General features: G+C 42.2%; 1 protein-coding gene across 1 annotated transcript in view; it reads right to left on the bottom strand.

Moving 5' to 3' along the window:
• plxna2 (plexin A2) overlaps window positions 1-13361 on the bottom strand; it is a 188851-nt gene extending 175490 nt beyond the window's left edge. The window contains exon 1 of the mRNA XM_080497333.1: window positions 13231-13361. The gene's annotated coding sequence lies outside the window, so the exon portion shown is untranslated. The remainder of the gene's footprint in view (window positions 1-13230) is intronic.
• Between the last annotated feature and the right edge of the window lie 828 nt (window positions 13362-14189).

Below are 14189 nucleotides of genomic sequence, written 5' to 3'. Positions count from 1 at the left end.
TTGGTGTAATCACACATACTTGCATGTGCATGAGCAGTGTTGTGCATGCTACTAAAGAATTAGGACTTGGTTACAGTGATTAATTATTCCATTAAGAATTGGAGGAATTTCAGATGTCTTAATATTGAGTGATTTGTTGTATTATAGCAGTGCCACTATGGAAGATCAGCTGAGCAGTCAAAACTATGAGGGTCACTTAAATTAAAGATTGACTCATTCAGTTCAGCTGAAAGAAGATGCTCCATAATTTCAATGTTAAACAAAATTACTACAGGACGCAAAAAAAAAAAAAAAAAAAAATACAAACACGGAGGCAGCAGGCAGCATCTTATTTAATGATTATTTAAGGATGCTGATACATCACATGGGTTATGTCTGTATTGATGATGAGCCCCTGCAGTAAACATGAGTGTAGTGAATCAGTTAAGAAGACAGCTTCTGCTAAAGTAACACTTGGTGGATGAGCAGGAATTTCAGATAAAAATGAGTGACTAACAAGCTCACAGAAACTCTAGTCACTGTAACTTGTGTTGCTATTTAATAGAAGTAACCATTAAGCAAACATGCAATAAGTGATAATGTTATATCAATATGAACATAATTCACTGCACCTTTCTGTCATGTATAAAAGTCTGCCATTGTGAAATAGTAGGACATAAATACACAGCTCATCTCAAGTTCAGTCAGAATTTTGCAATATGAATGTTGCAAATGTTAAAATCGCATTTGCAGGTAGGTACAGGTGTGTTACTGCCAAAAGTGGTGATGCCACAATACATTTGCTTTACAACACCTTATTCCTCACCCTACACAAGGCCTTGAAAATAATGCTGACAGTCAGAACAGGACTTACTCCAATGCAGCTTTGGTACAAAGTAGGCTGTAATCCTTACAATGCTTTGATTGCATGTAAAAATGTTGGACAAAAGAAATACTTGCACAAAAGGCTTAAGTGTAACAGTTCTCGAGTGGAGTATCCTTCCTTTCCTTAGTCACCAAATTGCATTCTCTCTCTCTCTCTCTCTCTCTCTCTCTCTCTCTCTCTCTCTCTCTCTCTCTCTCTCTCTCTCTCTCTCTCTCTCTCTCTCTCTCTCTCTCTCTCTCTCTCTCTCTCTCTCTCTCTCTCTCTCTCTCTCTCTCTCTCTCTCTCTCTCTCAGCATTTGCTTTCTGAGCATTAAGTTTGATCAAAGTCTCATCTTTGCTTGTAAGATGATTAAAATTAGCATCTGTTTCATTGTTAGAAGAGCGAGGCGGCCTGGGACCAGATCCCACAGTGCAAGACAGAAAGGAAAAAAAAATTTAAAGACTGATAGCCAAAAAGACACGAATGAGAAGAAGAGCAATAAAAAGAGAAAAAAAGCAATATGAAACCAAAAACAGGAGAGGTGAAGAGCAGTACCTGTAAGCGCAATAACAAATTCAAGAAGAGCATTCCCATGCTTGGTCAGTATGGCTACTGCCAGACGCGAGCTGTCCAAATTCCTCTGTGGCAGCTTCTACCTCATATTAACTTTTTCCTTAGACCGCACACATAGATGATGAAGCAGGGAGAGGGATGCTGTGGTTTGAGTTCTTTAAAAGCGATCATGATGGTCCGAAGGTTTAGTGAAGCAGTAAAATGAGGTTTCGACAAGCAGCCAAGGTCTCTTCACTGAAATCTTTCGATAATTAGCATGCTATGGAAGAAGACATTAAGGAAATGATACCCACGTTCAGATTTTGCATAAATGCACCCGTGGGAAGCCTGGTAATTTATATCTGTGACCAGTGTTTCAGTTGGGGAGGAAAAGAAGGTAAACTATGGGGTATAGGGCTTGGCAGTCACCCTGTTTGCCAAACAAAAGACCCCTAATGCTTATACTAAGGAAAACATATAATCATACTCCAGCAAAAAACTGCAATAACAGGAAAGAGAAAAACGATAAAAATCGACTGTTTTCTACCCTCGAGAAAATGTAACCAAGGGGAAAAAAAGGCCCATTCAGCATTTCATCAGTAACATAAATAGGAGCAGCTGGGGCAGACTAACATGCTGAAGTGGGCTAATTAGGACACTTGGTGGTTGGTTCACTGCTGTTTCAGTCTGGGTAGGAGTGACTTAGAGTGAATGAGAGCGTTTTCCCATTAGTCTGGAGTAATACACATCCACCCACACCCACGATATCTGAAAGTCTATACGCTGGACTGTGAAATTGCTGAAGCAGCGCGGGGTACTCAGGTATTCCCAAACCGTCTGTTTCCTTTAACTACTCCAGTGCAAATGGTAGTTATATACCTCTGTCTGGCACACAGCAGCCTTGAGTTCTGTGAAAACAGATTTGGCTTCCTGTTCCGTCCCTCCCTTACAGTTTCCTCTGCTCTTCCTGTCTGACTCAGTATCACAAGTACAAATCCCAGACCTCCTTGTTTCTTCCTTTGTTTTGTAGCAGAGGCTGGGAATGCTGTGTTAACTACAGAGGCACTGTGACCCCTCGGAGCACTAAAACTGACCCCTGATCCTGGTATTTGCTGCACTGAATCAATAGGTTAAGGTGGTTTAGTAGAGGTTTCATCACAACAATAAATGGCTGCTGGTTTATCCCTTTCCAATATCAACATGATGCAGGCTGTCTGCGGCTATATATTTAAAAGTGTTACCATCACAATTATGGGATTATGAAAATTCAGTCTGTTATCGACAGATTTCCAATGAGGATTTCTTATGAGAGAACTTGTGAAAGACACCTACTGCTCTGTGCTTCAATTGAATTAAGTCACACATCCAAACCACTAATGCATGTCAGATAGCGTAGTAATTCTGCAACTAATTCTGCGCCATTCCTTTTTTTCATTTAAAGGTTTTCCTTGTAAACACCCTTTTATTGCTAAATGTTTACAAGCACCTCTGATATCAAATTATCTTGGATACAGTTTTCCTTCATAGCGGCAGCCTGTTTTAAGAGAATTGCAGTAAAATAACATAGAATGACTGCTGCAATTAAATCAATCTGGAAATCCTTCTGCCTGCAATTTTGCTCTATTTTCCTCAGCTCTTCTTTCTGTGATCGGTTGCATCAAGTGGCGCACAAAGACAGGTGGGGTTGTTTACCTTGACACAAAGCTACTGTACATGTTCAACGCCTCGGGGATCCAGACAAGCAGACACACAGCCGTGCAGCTTTTCAGACCTTAAGCCATTGAAGCTACTAATGCTTTGTACAACACAACCCACAAACAGCGTAGCCTTGGTAAAGTAAACAAAGGCAAGGTGTCCTTTATCAGGCTTGTCAATGTCTGCAAGATGACTCTCTGTGTGTGTGTGTGTGTGTGTATGTGTGTGTGTGTGTGTGTGTGTGTGTGTAGTAAAATGATTGAGTGCATGCTTATGTATACAGTACTTTGGATCATTTCCACTGTGACATGTTGTCTAGCAGTCCCTCCCTGCTTCAAAGCCATTTCCTAAAAAATTTCTTTTTGTTTAAGAATTCAAGGCAGCATGCAGGCCTTGGTTTAAAAAAAAAAAAACAATAAAGGTGAAAATAAAAATGTGCTGACGTTACCCAGCATGTAAGCCACATGCCCGTCCCTTCAGGCATGCCTGCACCCCCCAACCCCACCCCCAAAAATTTAAAAAAAATATATATACATGGAGAGCAGAAGAAAGAAATGGGCGATGCAGAGGAGATGACAATGAATAAGGTTAACCACTGGCTTCAGAAAAACAAAAAGGCAAGCGTTTGTTGACGCCGTGTGAAACACTACCGACATCAGTGCTTAATTGTGTTGTTCAAACCTTCCCTCTTCAGTGATCTGCAAAGATTTTGAATAAAAACAATCATTAGGGATCTTGAAACCATGCAAAAACAAATTGTTTACTTTTCACACACTGTTCCCCAAAAAACAACGCTGGAAACATTGCACATCTTTTGTATTAAAATGCTAATTTACCTCACCTATTCACCCCTGTCAGGTTGAACATGTTTTCGGAGAAATGTGGGGGAGGGTTCACACCAGCCAGAGACAACCAGGCTCATGTAAAGTACTTAACTGTAAACATTGTGCTTACAAGCTCAGAGGAGAATATACGTAATATTACTACATTTGTTTGTCTGTGAGATGAATAAATAAATAAAAAGGTGATTCTAGTGACGCCATTGTGGCAGTGGTAACATGTCAAACATCCACTCAATGTGCCTTCTTGGTGAAAATGGCTAACAGCATTAGCTCTCTTAGTGTAAATCCCTAACTGTTGCAGATTAAGACAAGAAAGGATGCTCTTTCATTGCTTTCAAGTACAAACCTGCCCGGCCCCTTGCTTTTCTCACTCTCTCCCTGCTTCTTCGCCTCCCTCCTTCTACCCATGGCTCCCTTAGGCAGGCAAATGTTTCAGAGCAGTCATATTTAATCAACATCTTCACGGACAACACAGAGAATTCAAGTCCTCCGCTGCTAAAGGCTTGGCTGTCACATTCCGAATAATTGTCTTAGATACCCCCGATTCATTCTCCTTTAACACTGCAGAAAAAGACAATGCTTCTTGACTTCCTCTGGAGCTGACGTGTGAAAACGGAGTGGATCTTGATTATGTGTTTTGCATTGTGTGATATCACGTCATGTCATTTACTCCACACTAATAATTTTCTTTGTAGGTTACATGAAGACGCTGCTGTCAGGCTTCACATTTCATTGCTTATGACAGAAGAAGAATAATGTGTCTGTCTGGGCGAGCTCCCACTGTTCCACACAGTGCATGCAGTGTTTTCCTTTGATAGCAAAGGGCACTCGGAAGTAAAAGTGGGCAAACAAGAACACCCAACTTCCTCTATTATAGTTTCATCTTGATGATATAAATACTGCGCAATGTGATTCACAATGGAGATTGTGTTGATTCCATTTGATAAGACAAGAATAGAACAGAGGAGAGAGCTGGGTTTGGTCTTGTTTGTTATCCTGCACATTTTACAAAGTGCTATGCTGATGGTGTGCAAAGCTATAATCCTCAAAGGTCAAGTGAGGTCAAAATCAACAACAAAAGCAATTACATCCACAAAGTGTTATCAACAGTTTTGCCCCAAGCTAGTCAAAAAGTGACTAGGTATATTGTGCAGGCTATGTGAAAAGCTGCCTCCTTTTTCTAAGTATCTTTCATCCCCTTTTTCCTGCTGGCTTCAGTGTGTGGATCAGAGTCATGTATTCATGCATAAACATGGATGTTATCCCGGAGGAGAATTAATTTCCTCCAGCTTGGACACTTATAAATCACCTTGGGCCAAAGCAAAGAGTCTGGTTTTACCAGACTGGTGGCAGTAGTCTAAACAATTATTTCAACTGTATGTTGAAATACTTCTTCACAATGCATTTGGGATCAAACATCCCAGTTAAACACATACTATCCTTCATGTTTCTGAAGTTGCATATGCAGTTTTGTAAGTTGAGGCGAACTCATCATGCTTATTTGATTTTTTGACAGTTTCCAAGTAAAATTGCCAACGGTGACTTTTCTCATATGTGTCAGTTTGTTGGTTGTACTACATATGAAGGTTTTTATCTAGTATTTAATGCATACAGTGCATTTTCCCACATACTATATATTATCAGTCACATACACCTATTTGGTCACACACCGATCATGATGGTTGCCATGCAAGGTGTTCACAAACCACTAAGAGGAGCTTGGGGTTCAGTGTCGCTCAAGGACGCTTTAACACGTAGGGATATATGGAGGATCGAATGACAACTGAGCTTTAACTGCCACAATCATTGTTTTTATTACTTTTTTCAGCAACTGTTCAGCTTTTTTTTTTTTGCTATATATTTATGACTGTTTCATTTAGTTTCTATCACAGCAGCAAGACATTTGACATTGATACATTTTACCTTTAAAGTTCAAAACAATATCGGTTGAATTGGCAGAAAATGCCAAATCTTGTCGCCAGTAACCGTATTAGTAACAGGAGTGCTGCTGATATCAAGGTGGCTGTGTTCCGTGTTTAAAGTGGGTTGTAGCCTGATCATAATGTTTGCGGTTTGATCCCTATCAGGCACGGTCTCGGTGTATACATTTCAAAATATCCATGGTAAAATCACAGAACCATTACAGCGGCCATTACTCTGTGTGTGCGTGCATGTGTTTTCACTCAACAAATAGGTGAATGTGAATGATCATGTGAAGCACATTTGAAACATCTCAAGCAAAAAAAAAAAAAAGACTTTTTTCCCCCCCCTTTAGCAAATATGACTATTCTTGAAAAAAACTGCCAATTGAACTCTTAGCATGAAAAGCATAATCCATTACTAGTTTCTTTGTCAATGTTAGTGTTTCTTTTCCTCCAGTTATCAGCTGCACTATTTGTCTTGATTCTTCTCTCAACACTGCTTGGAAATAGGATGCCACACAGGCCCCACATCATGTGTTCTGGAGTTTCAAGGTCTTTCATCATCAATTTAACACAATTTACTTTGGTCGACAACTGTGGAAAAAGTTAATCAAGAGGATGTGTGTGTGCGTGCATGTGAGGAACAAGATAGCAGAGTTGGGGGGAGATTTTCCAGACAGAGTTTTCTGTTTGCCATCGAACGCGGGAATGCATTTGGAAAGCCTCATTTCCCATTTTCTTTTCTCCTACTCTCTGCCGAGGGCTGAAGTGAGTTCAGGCTCAAGCTTCACAATGTCAGAAGCTATCCACCAAGATAAGGCCACGGCTGACTTGAAAATAGTAACAATGAAGAGCGCACAAGAGTGCAGGTATCTACATGTCACTGAGCCCGAGAGCGCTGTGAGAGAAATAATGTCTGGGTTTCTAAAGGTGTAGGAGGATAAGCCCTCCATATAGACAGGTCACACACTGTTCTAATTTCAATTAGATCGCAGACATAAAGTTGACCTGCATATGCAAAGGCTCTGTGATATACTGACCTTAGCAATTTGATCACAAATCTCCAAATGTGTTTTTCTGTGACAGCAGTTTATTCCATTGTGTGAACCCAGTCAGCAACGTTTAGTGTTTTGTCATAACATAACTCCAAAATTCACATGGTCTCATACTGTAATTAGCAGACACACCTTCACGCATAACTGCAAGCATAACATCACCAGAACCATGAAAAGTCTGACTTTAAGTATTAGTCATAATACTTTCTTTGTTTTCAGTTCAGTTCAGATTACTACTCCAGATACCCCCCCCCCCCAAAAAAAAAAAACATGAATTCTGCTCCGACATGTAACTGAACTGGGCTTTGCTGCCCCAAGCCTCAGCCTGAAGTACCCTGACACTCCCCATTTTGAAAACCACTGTTTTTTCTGAAAATCCATTCAAACAACACTCAACAAATTTATGCTGTGCCCCCGCCCCCCCCCCCCCCCCAAAAAAAAATTTAATACAACAACCTGTTGGATTTTACGATTCCTAAGAAAGCACTGGCATCAGTCAATCTTGGAAAGAAAAATATGCATCACTTTAAAATAACTGAGTGAGGTAACAACCATAAAAGGCCTGTTTGAGTTGAAAGCAGCCTCAGTTGTAATTGGCCTGCAGCTTATATAGTAGAGGGACAAAGCTGCTGTTGGCCGGGCTACCCTATGGCACATGAACAGACTAGACAAGCAATGTCTGCACCTCTTTTCTGCAGTAACCATGGCGACGGTGGCAGTCAGGGGCATCCTCATCACCAGGGGGCAGTGTGGGCACCATTGCATGGCAGTGCCCTCGCAAGCCTACTCTGGTGCCTCGTCTTCCACACAAATAACGCATGTGCCACACAGCCAAAGAAAAATAAATTAAAAAGGACACAAACACAGTCTGCTGAGCAAAAATTACTTTTACACGCACGCACACACACACACACGCGCGCACACACACACGCACACACACACACACACACACACACACACAGTCATCTGTTCCTGACAGCTGCCCCTTGGCGTCTAACACAGGCCCCCTCCCACTCTGCCTCTCTCTCCCGCTCTCTTTTGTTGCTCACTTATTGTTGAGTTTCCACCAAACAAAACGCACATCCTCCCATGACACCAGCTAATTGATTATTGATGGTGCCAGGCTAAACTGACTTATATTCAAATGAATGTGAAAAGAGGAAAAATGGTGGAGGCGATACTTTCAAATGCCTTTCATGACAATGAAGTTAAGTCAGGGTATTTGTATGTAAAGCTCCAGTTTTCTCTTGTCTCTCTCTTGGCTGCTCTTTGATCAAGCTGCACTGGACAACATTAGCAGCAGATTTGGATGATAGAGGCTACCCAGGGTGAGAGACACAGGTAGTTTTGTGTAAATTAACCATAGTGAGAGAATACAACTCACAATAACCCTGACGACTTGCTGGGGTGACAGTCTGATTTCTAGGCGGCTTGAAGATCAGTGGCAAACAAACAGCCAGGCTTGTCATTGTAAGTCCCCGTGCCATGATTTTCTGCCCTTATCACGAGCATCGCATAATTTTGTTACACGTGGTGAATATGGGATGGCTTGTGACAGCAGAGATCAGATAAAGAGTAAGAGTGCCCAGTGCAGGGGGAGAATGTGGAGATGGGGCTGAATGCCGAAACAGGCTGTTGTGTGAAGGAGAGAGACTGATGATTGTGGCGGGCAGATTGAGGCACTGCAGAATGGCAGAGGCGAGGGATCCTGTCCCATGAAAATGTGTCATGAAGGCAGTTCTATTAACATCTTAATAAAGGCTTCCCAGGCCCTGGAGAGCCCTCGTGAGCAGACTGCCTTCTCCACTCATACAGGGGCCCAAAGCCGCTCTTGCAGCGTGTCAACAAGAGAACATTTAAGTTCTGCCAGTGCTGCATTGTAAGGGTGTTAGACTTCCCAAAGGAGTAGCCTAAATGCCTACCCACAAACATGCTCCACTAAATTCCTTTATTCCCCTTTCGCTCTACTTTCATTTACTGTCCATTTCTCCATCTGTTGGATTTAGTGGCCCTACAAAAGGCTTTGTTTCAGCAAGCTGGCAAGCCTTTGGGACAGCAGAGTGCACACGAGGGTCCATTGCTAACTTGCTGCCATCAATGGGGAGAGCAGGATCTGGACCGGCCGTGGCTGAAGCAGGCAGAGGGACGACTGTGAACGCTCCCTGTTGGTCCTCTGATGTGAGGGCCTGTCTGAGAGCTGCGGATACCAACACATCTTCTTCTTGCACAAAACAGCCAGCAACCTGACGGACATGAGGAACCAAAGTCTCTCAACAGGCTTATCAGAGAAGGAAAATCCCAGCGCGGTAACCACTACTGCAGGAAAGGTGTTGTTTTCCCTCTTTTCAAGTAGTTGCAGCATTTAAAAAGTACAGTTGAACTGTGTACCATGAAAAATGAAATGCAGAGTGGCATTGATTTTTGCACTCTGTGCTATGTGTTGCTCATACTGGGCAAGCTGCTACTTAACAATGTAGTGGCCTGTAGTCATCAATTTAAAATGGTTTCAACGATTCAATAAGTCACTGAGGCTACATGCACAACTACTCAAGATGATGAAAGCGGCTACAGCAGCATGACTAGACCATTAAATGTAGCCCTCTGGTGTTTTTTAACATCTGCTATTGCGTGTGGGTTATCAAAGTGTGTTGCTGCATCTCAGATCTATGATATCTATAGGATTAGAAACAAATAAACGAATCTTTACAAGAGGATATGCAACATTGGTATCTTTTCCCAGGCATAAAGACAGATGACAGATGGGAGTATCGAGTGATAAATCAAGGCAGCACATGTACCACATGTATCGGAGGCTGTTTTTGATCCACAGTAACAAAACAAATCTTGTATTTATTTTCACAGAAGCAAAAAAAGAATAGAAAACCATTTTTGACTTTTAAAATGACTGCCCATTGTCGTATACCTCATATATATAGCCTGATATATAGTCATCTTTAAACCACATGTGGAGTGCGAGAGTTTTCAGTTTCTACACCTGTGAATCAATATGCACATAAACAAATGTTTGCCGGGATAATCATTGCCTGGAGAAAGCACCGCTGCTGCGAAAACTTGTGCTTTCCTTGAAGCGTCAGAGACAGGTAGCAAAATCATGTTGTTTACAATTATTATCATCCAAAGAAGAGACAGCAAGCGCAGGAGATGTAAACGCCACAGCCTGCCGAGTGGATGAAGAGAAACAGGGATTTGTGATCTTCTGCTTTTCACCGAAGCCAAACCTCTTCTCAGACTAAATGTTCTCCCTCGCTGCACTCCACTTGATCACTGTCACCGCAGATCCAGATCACTGTTATGTCAATTCTTATATGCACACACACACACACATACTCGCCATAAATGCGGATCCCAGACACAAACATGTGCATACCAAGGCTGAGTGAGTGGAGCGTGTGTGGGTCAAGGAGATTGAGATCTCTGTTGTGACAGCTGGACAGTTGAGAGGTTCAGATAAACAGCCCACAGAGAGAGAAGACAGGGGGCCAATTGCATTAAAACAAACACTCACTATTTGTACACTCCTGCAGATAGGAAAAGGAGGATCTGTATCGAATGGAGTATGAGTCACTAAACTCTCAAAAGCACCATTATCTGCATGTGTCCACTTGTGTGCGTGGAAGCAGAAGACAGTTTGGATGGTGGGGGTGGCTGTGGTAGTGATAGTGGTAGTAGTAGTGGTGGTGGTGGTGGTGGTGGGGTTGGGAGGTTCAGAATACACAGCCGCTGAGCACATTTGCAGTATTCACTCATTAAGAAATAGGTCAAGGATTCTGCCTGCATGCGTAGCTACTTGTCAAAATCTCTCAAGCTAAACTGTGGCGAGTCCGGCTGCCTTAAGGGGGGAATCCAGACAGGGGAAGGCAGCGTGCTGTGCAAATGCTGGTGGTGACGCAGCACACGGAGGGGGGGAAATAAAAGCAGAAACAACTCATTCGTAAGGAAAACCAGGCAGTTAAATAAAACCGTGAGTGGCGTCATCATAATTGCGGCACAGTCTAAGTGAGAGGCCCTGAGTGGTGTGACGGATTGATGCCTGATAATTAACTCGGCTTTCTGTTTAGGCTTCACGATCTTTCTCAACAGAGGACGCTCTTGAGCCAGAGTTTGTCGCACTTACTGATAGACGCTGATGGTGGCAGTGGCGACAGGCGGTCTTGTACGCAACGCCGATCACCCTACACACTTATCAAACAGTCTACAGAGAATAGCAAAGGATTATTATCTCAACAGAACACGAGAAAGGTCACTTATTTAAACACCGCTAAAAGGCAGGCTAAAATATTTATTGTGAAGATAAAATCCTCTCACTACATAAAAAATATCTTCTGAGTCTAAGTAAAAACTGTGTTTCATCTGGAAGTCCCGAACAGGCTTATGCAAATCATGCCGGCAATAAAGACTCGAAGCACACAATACCTCTCTGATCACATAATGTCACTGTAAATCCAATCAAAATCCTCCAGTCCCCTGCAGAGTGGTGCGGCAGTGAGGCAGTGGCTGAGCAACGTCAACAAAGCTCGATCTAAGTTTGTCCATTGGAAGCAATTTCACTCAAGTTCGGTGAGGTTAACCTTATTGATCGGCTGAATGTGTGATGTGTTGATTTTCGAACGTCTTTCTTGGAAGGCATGCCTTCAAAGGCATCAAAGTGATTCATTGAGCAGAATCCTTAACGTCTGTGCTTATTTCTTTTCAGACTGAATTAAGATGATCCACAGCAGTTGAGCCACTCTTGAACAGCAATTTTACGATGTGAAGTAGATTCTAGTATGCTGTTGAATAACAAGAAACTATAAGTAAATAGATTTCAGATAAAGTTCAAAACAGAGCAGTCAAGCCAAGTTTTTCAACCACTGTTAAAGAGCCGACTGGTCAGAAGGACAGTGGCAGCACTATCGGCCCCGTTTCCTTTTTCTTCATTAGATTGGAGTTAATTAGGTGAATATAATCAGCATGTGATAATCAAACCAGTGTGGAGGGCTGGTTTGTTCTTCTAAAGGCAGCAATTTCCACCCTGGTGGTAGCTTTGGGGTCAAACCACTGTTTCACTTTGAGATGGATATTAAAATAATTATGTGAGAGGGTCACGCTTTAGATGCTCACAAAAAAAAGTGATTTCACCAAGAAGAAATGTGGTTTGATTGCAAGGGCAGATGGATTAATATGCTACCCATCAGCCGTGGCAGATGCAAGTTATTTTCATGCAAATGTAAGGCAATTTTCTCCTTAAGACAACATTTATTTTCTTTAACGTCATTGTCATGGGTGCCTGCCGGTTTGCTGACAGTCTGGCAGAGAATGGAGATTTGTAGGTGCATCTGCTGAATTGGACAGATGAGGTCTGAAGTCAGTGTGGAATCATAAAGTGAGGCCAGTGACTGCAATGCATCTGACTGCTTTAAATGTGTTTCAGATTGCTATTTTTCACCACTTGAGTAGGCAGAATGGGCATGCAAATATGGAGGATTTAGATACTTCAAGTCACATATGTGACTGTTTGAGTGCTTGAGTTAACACTAAGCGAGATATGTCATTGTTTGACAATTATTGTATCTACAGGCTCATGGTTCACTTGTTGCAGGGAGAGAGGGCTCCAGATCTTTAGTCCTTTATCAGTCAGCATTAAACATCTAAAATTGATTTATGTGTAGTAATTTGATACAGATTTAAAGGAATATAAATCATTCAAGCAAAAGTGCATACATGTGCAACTTTGCTCACAATAAAGGCAAATTAATACCATAAAACAATCCAGCCATGTGGTGATTACAAAATGATATAAAGAACATTAACCAGAGAAGTAACTTCATTAAGTACCATACAGCAATATCCCATTTACACAAACCAGAAAAAGCCAATAAGCAAGAATGATGCTCAGCTTCAGCATGGTCTCAAAGGAACAGGTTGTAACTCAATTATTCAAGTGTATTGGGATAATTAATTCTAATGAATGTAAAAAAGAAAAAAACATAAATACAGTAATAAAACGTGCTGCACATCTAAAAACACTCCCAGTTCTTTGATTGTACAATGGACAAACAGTGCCTTATATTTATGATCACACCTCATCATGTATTTAGGCGTCAAAGTGTGAGTCGAGGCAGCGATACAATGTACATGCGGCTACCTTTTTTTTTTTTTACCACAGCCTGCAGCCAAAAATGAATAATGTCTGGAGCCTTTGATTCAGCAGACAGGCTGATTTATATCTATATTTTTTGTGACATTGTGATATATAAATATTCGCCCCGTGCACAGCAGATTTTTAACAAATGAGATGCTGATGATGATCATCACTCACCTCTTCATTTAACTGGATGTGCCGGTTCTCCTGTTTCCTCCAGCGCGGCTGTTCGTCTGATCAGGGTTTTTTTCTTTTTCTTTTTTTTTTTTAAGTGATGCGCAACACTAACATCCACAGATTAATAAACGTCTCCAGAATAAGAAAAAAAAAATTGAAAACGCTGCGCCAAGTCAAAGTCTCCCTTTGAGGTGTAATTTACATTCAGTCCTTCTTCCGCCAGGTCCTTGCGTAAAAAAGCTTGTGCACGGAACCGGTGAAGCGGCGTCATTCATTCACGTAGAAACCATCGTTACGGGGAGTGATCGCGAATTCAGCGCGTAAACTTCGCGGCAGCGGCTCCACCATCGGACCTGACCTCCTCCTCCTCCTCCTCCTCCTCCTCCTCCTTCTCTTCTTCTTCCTCCTCCTCCTCCTCCTGATGTCACTTCACTGGACCGCGTCAGGGAAACGGCGCATTCCTTCAGTTTTGGGGATCTCTGCGTCCTCCCGGGGCTGATGAAGGGGAGAAGTGTGCGCCGCGGCGGGGCTTGTCATCCTCATCCACCGGGTGCAGATTACGCAGCGTCGGTCCAGACCCGCAGCGTGGCTCTCTCTCTCCCTCCCTCTCTCTCTCTCTCTCTCTCTCTCTCTCTCTCTCTCTCTCTCTCCTCACAGGGACTCTGTCGGACCCACGGAGACTGGCGGCTCCATCAGCGTTACAGTAGTATGTATGTGTGTGTATGTGGCGTGTACGCGTGTGTGGTGCTAGTGGCACACTGCGCGTTTAAACCCAGCCCCCTCACACTCCGGCTCATTACAGTGTTAACTGTTTCCGCCCAGAGAGAGAGAAGGAAAAAAAAACATTAATAATGAATAATAATACACAACACGTGCACACAACTTGAAATATTCAATTTTTCTCTTTTTTTTTTAGCAACAATTATGACTCGAGTAAGAAAAGATCTTTTCAAATATAC

Source organism: Blennius ocellaris, assembly GCF_963422515.1.
Source record: "Blennius ocellaris genome assembly, chromosome: 5".
Taxonomy (NCBI): Eukaryota; Metazoa; Chordata; class Actinopteri; order Blenniiformes; family Blenniidae; genus Blennius; species Blennius ocellaris.
Note: the sequence above shows the minus strand (reverse complement) of the source record. Positions and strands in the feature narration are given on the sequence as shown.